Below are 5,761 nucleotides of genomic sequence, written 5' to 3' on the forward strand. Positions count from 1 at the left end.
CAATCAGTGTCTCCTGCTTCTAATCAATTTTCTTAGTGCACTCTTATACTGACTGACCTGAGACGGATAGTTCAGTTATATGTACTCTATATTACACTGATATTACATTTCTACAGTCTATAAAAATGCTGGATTATTTGAACCCAACATTGGGTCAAATGTTAAAAAACAACTGTTGAGTTTAAAAGTATAATTTAACTTTAGCACAATAATTATTGCTGCCATTTATAATGGATGAGGAACAACAAGACACGAAAGTGCTATTGAAGTGAACTTGTTTATTATAAACAAGCTGTGGATGTTTAAATGCTTATAGAAAAAAACTGTTTCACACAAAAATAGTTATAAAAAATAAGACAAAAATTTCACACAAAAAAATTAGCCAAGTTAAACAGACATGTCACTGACTCGGTCCCAGTCATTCCCCTCGCTGGCCAGCAGAGGCCACCATCTCCGGACTTCTAACCATTACGTCATCCATTCACCCTGATTCCAGCACACCTGTTCTCCATCTCACTAATGACCCACATACCACATATAAGCAGCTCTCACTCACACCTCTGTGCGAAGTCTTGTTTAGCCCCGGCCAGCATTTCTGAGCGTTCTATCCTGCCAGATCTCCCGTTGACCACTACAGCCCGTTTCACGACTCTGCTCTGTCTTCTGCCTGCCCTCGACCAAAGCCTGTTTCCTCGGACTCTGATTATCGCCGCCTGCCCCTGACTAAAGCCTGTTACACGGACTCTGAATCACGCTGCCTGCCTCTGACCTAAGCCTGGTAATCACACTGTGTCTGTCATCTGCTACTTCCCCTTTGATGTGTATGTTGTATGTCCGCACAGCCGTGCGAGTTGTTGATGTTTAAGTGTGACTTAATAAATACTGCTAAATGGATCCCTCCATGTCAGTCTCCCCGTTACAACTATGATCACACTAATCACTCAGTGAATCACCTATTAAACATTCTCACTTTGAAATACACACACTTGGCCTTAACACTATTTAATACTTAGACTTAAGTGTTGTAATACTACAGCCTAGGCTGGTTTAAGCTGGATTTTTCTACAAGGTAATTACTAAGTATTTTGAATAATACACTCAATTAACCTTGGTATTTGGCGATCTATTATCTGATAGCGGGCTAACGCGCTAACCGTGAGGCTAAACATGTGCTCTTACATGCAAACTGATAGCATAACGTTACATTCATTATTAAACTACTTAACACAACTTTTTATCATTTTAAACGGTTTATTTTCTCAACGAAAGTGTTCTTTCCAGTGCATTTGTATGTGTGCAAGTACCTGAAATGAAGTTATAAAGAATAAAGAAATAAAACACTGGACACAAGCGCTCTCGTGATGTCTTCATTTACTGTTCACTCAGCATGTATGAAGAGCATCACGGGCGCGCCTGCTACTGGAGCGCGCAGTGACGTCATGACGCAGGTACGGTGACAAAAAAAATAACTCTCTTTAGAAAAACGCATATAATACTTATTTCTCCTCCTTTAAAGTGCAAATAAACAAATAGATATTTTAACAATATTAGAAAAATAACTAACGTTTTATGAAAATCTGAATAAATGTAATATAGCTTGCATAAAATAAATGTATACAATCAGGTTATCACATTTAGTTTTATGATTGTGGTGTGTTTTGTAATGTTTTCTCCACTGATGTGAGATCAGAGTTAATATCTTACATGCAATGTTTACGGAATGTTGTGAGCTGTCTGATATAATAATGATTGTTATAGTTGTGTTGGTCAGATGGGGGTACATGAAGAACACACTAAAATGTGACATGTATTTTGTGATTAATATTTCAATAAAAGCCTGTTCATTAAATATTATCGACAGTTTGTCTCCTGTTTCTGCTCTTTCTGTCCTCAGTGAACTTTTAATACTGACAGAAGACAGTCATGAGGTTAATGCAGTCTTAAGTGAAGTTTATTCATAAACTAATTTCGAGAGGATCACGTGCTTATGATTTATCACGGCTGGTCTCGCATTTGCTAATCACTATCTTCCAATCATATGAGCCCTAAGCTACTATAAATAGCCACAGTTTTCAGTTTACTTTATCTTCGTTTGGAAGAAACCCCCCTCCTCCCCTATTCTCCTCCTTTACCTGTGATTGGGCGGCACGGCGGCCCTGTGGTTAGCACTGTGAGCCACACAGCAAGAACACTGCCAGCCCTGGTTCCACAGGACCGGTGGGTGTTTCTGTGAGGAGTTTGTATGTCCTCCCTGTGTCCGCGTGGGTTTTCCCCGGGTTCTCCAGTTTCCTCCCACTATCCAAAGACATTCAACATGCATAACAATCAAGCTTGTCTAATCCCTTGCGTTCCCTTAGCTACAGCGGCAGGGGAGTTCTGAGATCCACCGAGCTCAGGCTCCCCTCTTGCTCTGCCAACGGGAGGAAGCCCCGGGCTCGAGGTGCCCTTGAGCTCGGGGCTCTCTCCCGGGACAGCATGCCAAACAAGCTTTTGTAAATCATCAGCTAAGTGTGAACTCTTGAAATGCTTTCTAACGGGTTTCAGTGTTCAGCAGCTCTTCACTGTCAAAAAAAAAATGCTAGGTTACACAGAATTGATTTGTTTTGGGAAAACATGAAGGAATTAAGTTCACTTATTAGCCCTTACAAATTTAAGTGGATTGAAAATAAAACATTTAAGTTGTCAAGGCTTATGTTGTTTAAGCTCATTTAAAGAATTGGTTTGAACAAACAGCAAACATCATTTTTTGATTGTTCTGACTACTTCAAGTGTCTTGCAATTTTGAGAATAAGGTTGAGATGGTGAACATGAACCTGAATGTACAGGGGATGTGCACTGACAGTGTTAGTAAAGATAAAATCATGGCACAAAAAGAAAAGAATCAAAGGATTAAATGGTATTGCCGCGATCACCAGAGATCTAATGCTGTGTTTACACCAGATGCGTGAACATTTGAGTTACTTCATTCACGCGTCAAAATCCGCCTCTTTCGTGCGTCAAATTCACTTCACAACTGACTTGGATTCACGTGATGGGCAGGGTTTTATGTCTGCCTTGTGGCTTCGTTGCTAAATGGCTAACATGGATTTTATTAAGAAAAAAACTGTGTTTATGTGCTTAATGAAGGCTGAAAAACAGCATCAATCGTTTGGAGCCGTGTTTGAGTCCACTAGATCCTTTCAGAGGTGCGACCAGCTCTCTGAGCTCATAAACTCCTCCAGAAACTTAACCTGGGTGATGGAAGCTTTCACCGGTGCTTCTGACTGAGCCGAGCCCAGTTTAATGAACTGTTGTGGGTGTAGGCAGGAGGATTTTCCCCCAGAACACCAACTACAGGCACTACATCATAATCACGCCCCCACAAGAGCAAGCTTGGTTAATGCGGCGTGAATGTAAGCTGAAGTTCAGATATTCAAACTTGAGCGATTCGCAAGGTAATCTCGTCAAACATGCAAAACGCTCGATTCTCGCCAAGCCATTCGCGCATATAGCGCTATTCAAGCAATTCGCGTCATTCAAGCCGCACCATTTACGCGTATTGTGCCACAGAATGTCTATTCATGTCTTTGCATCGACTTAACATGTAAATCACTCGCGCTTGACGCTTCTTCTGCGTCTGGTGTGAACGTAGCATTACACTCATAGATCGCTGCAGTCTGAACAGTCACATTCACACAGACTACAATCCTGTCTCCATGTGAACTACAAGTCTTGTCATGCACCACACTCACACACCTGCCCCAAGTCTCTTTTGATTACTACTCACAAGGCTGGGAGCTGCTCATGAACTGATTAGATGGAATTTTTACACAGCACACACACACACACACTTCAGTGCTGAGTCTTGTAAACAGTTTTGTAAACATTACAATGCGTTTCTCTTGCGTTGTTGGTGCCTTGCTTTGTTTTACTGTTTATTCCTGTCTTCTGCCTGCCTTCTGACCACTCACCTGATATTTGTCTACGACTTTTGTCCACTTCACATTACAAGACTTTATATTATATTATTTTATACCTGTTCTCGAAATATCAGAGACTTCATGCTTTTGCAGCAGTTGGAGATGGATCTGTATTTGAATTAAATATCAGGGTTAATATTTAATGTTTATTTCAATGCCACTTTTACAATGTAGATTGTGCAATGGCAGCTTAACATAGAAGTTCTAGTAAAGTCCAAATTTCAAAGTTGAAGTTCAGTTCAGTTTAGTTTAGTATGTTGTGGAAAGTCGTGCTGGATCTCGACAAACATCTTAGTTTCAAAAAAGAGGCTGAGGTCTTCGAAGTTGTCAAGTTGAAGCAGTTTATTGTTACAGTAGAGTTGGTCGATCGATCTCTCCTACAAATGTTCCAAAACCCACAGTTTATAAACAGGTTTTCCCATAGTCATAATGAAACAGTGGTGTAGCATGAGCATCATGTTATTTCCAGGCTCCAATAGGATTCTGGCCTTTATATTGATGGCTGTATGTTTTTCTGTTTTTGCACATCCTAAAGGTCATATTTCAACACGTTTTAAATGATTCTTCCTATGCATGCTACTGGTTGAGCAAAGTTGTTTTTAAGTTGTTTTTGTCATGGTCAATACATCAATACGTGTTGCATATGCTGTCTGAATGGTCTTACTTCACTGCTTTTTACTTCAGTGTGTTTTGCTCTGCATCACTTGAATGTATTTCTATATGTTTTAACAGTGTATTTTAATAGTGGCAGATTATACAATGATTATATCGTGATTACATAATAACAGTTCCTCTATAATTCTCCTATAAGTTCAGTGTGGTTTAATTTTTACTGCTGAAAGTCTTGAAGAGCTAATCCATTGATGTGCAGCTTCACAACACACGATTCGAGGAAGCTTCTGTTGACAGTGGCTAGGATAAAGATAATAAAAAAGGCAAAACATTCCTGCAGGGTAGATTTTTAACTAAATTAAATAGATTTTATATTTCTACACTTTAAAAACGCTGTGTTGTTTTAACAAAGCATTGGGTCAAATATAAAAAAAACATCAATTGTGTTAAATAGTGTCCTTTAAATTTAATACACATCAACAACAATATTGGGTTTGTCTATATTTGATTCAACATTTGTCATTCTATTCCACTAGCATCACATTGTGTTTTCCCGTAATTCTCCCACATTTATTTGTAATTTTTCTTTGAAGGATGGCAATAAACATCAAAGAGTGCCCTCCTTATGTAACGGAGTTAACATAATGTTTAAATTCATGCTTCAATTGGGAACACTCACCATTGGTTTTAGCATTACCTGCAATCGTGTCCCTCACAGTAGGGGGCGGTGCTAAGTAATTTACCAGCCGAACCGAGAAGCCTCTCTGCTGGTAAGCTGCTTTGGTGATGGCTTGTCTTATAAATTATTAACTAGCATTGGCACTTGTAATCTTTGAAACTCTGTTTATTTCACATTAAGACACTAATATCATCAGAGCTGCACATGAACTAAACCTATGGTGCTGTGTTTGTCTCAGTTTTTGTGATGTTATGTGTTAGCAGTAGCACACATGCTACATAATGCATGTGCTGAGCTATGTGTCTTGTTGTTTATGAGTTGTATTTCTCCCGTTCTGTTGTTCCATTTTATTTTATTTTCGGCTTAGTCTCTTTATTAATCTGGGGTCGCCACAGCGGAATGAACCGCCCGTTCCTTTCCCAAAAATGCTAATTATTGGTCAATTGAGTTTACTGTTTACTTTCCCTTGTGTTGAAATAATGTAATTCTAAAGGGAAATTAAAAGAGGCTG

The 5,761-nt window shown here is 39.3% G+C and overlaps 1 protein-coding gene across 1 annotated transcript in view; it reads left to right on the plus strand.

Annotated features, from left to right (window-relative positions):
- The window catches only part of zgc:152938, a 422,541-nt gene that overhangs the window by 61,720 nt on the left and 355,060 nt on the right, over nucleotides 1–5,761 (plus strand). The window lies entirely within an intron of this gene.

This window comes from Danio rerio, chromosome 4, assembly GCF_052040795.2.
Source record: "Danio rerio strain M-AB ecotype USA chromosome 4, GRCz13ab, whole genome shotgun sequence".
Lineage (NCBI taxonomy): Eukaryota > Metazoa > Chordata > Actinopteri > Cypriniformes > Danionidae > Danio > Danio rerio.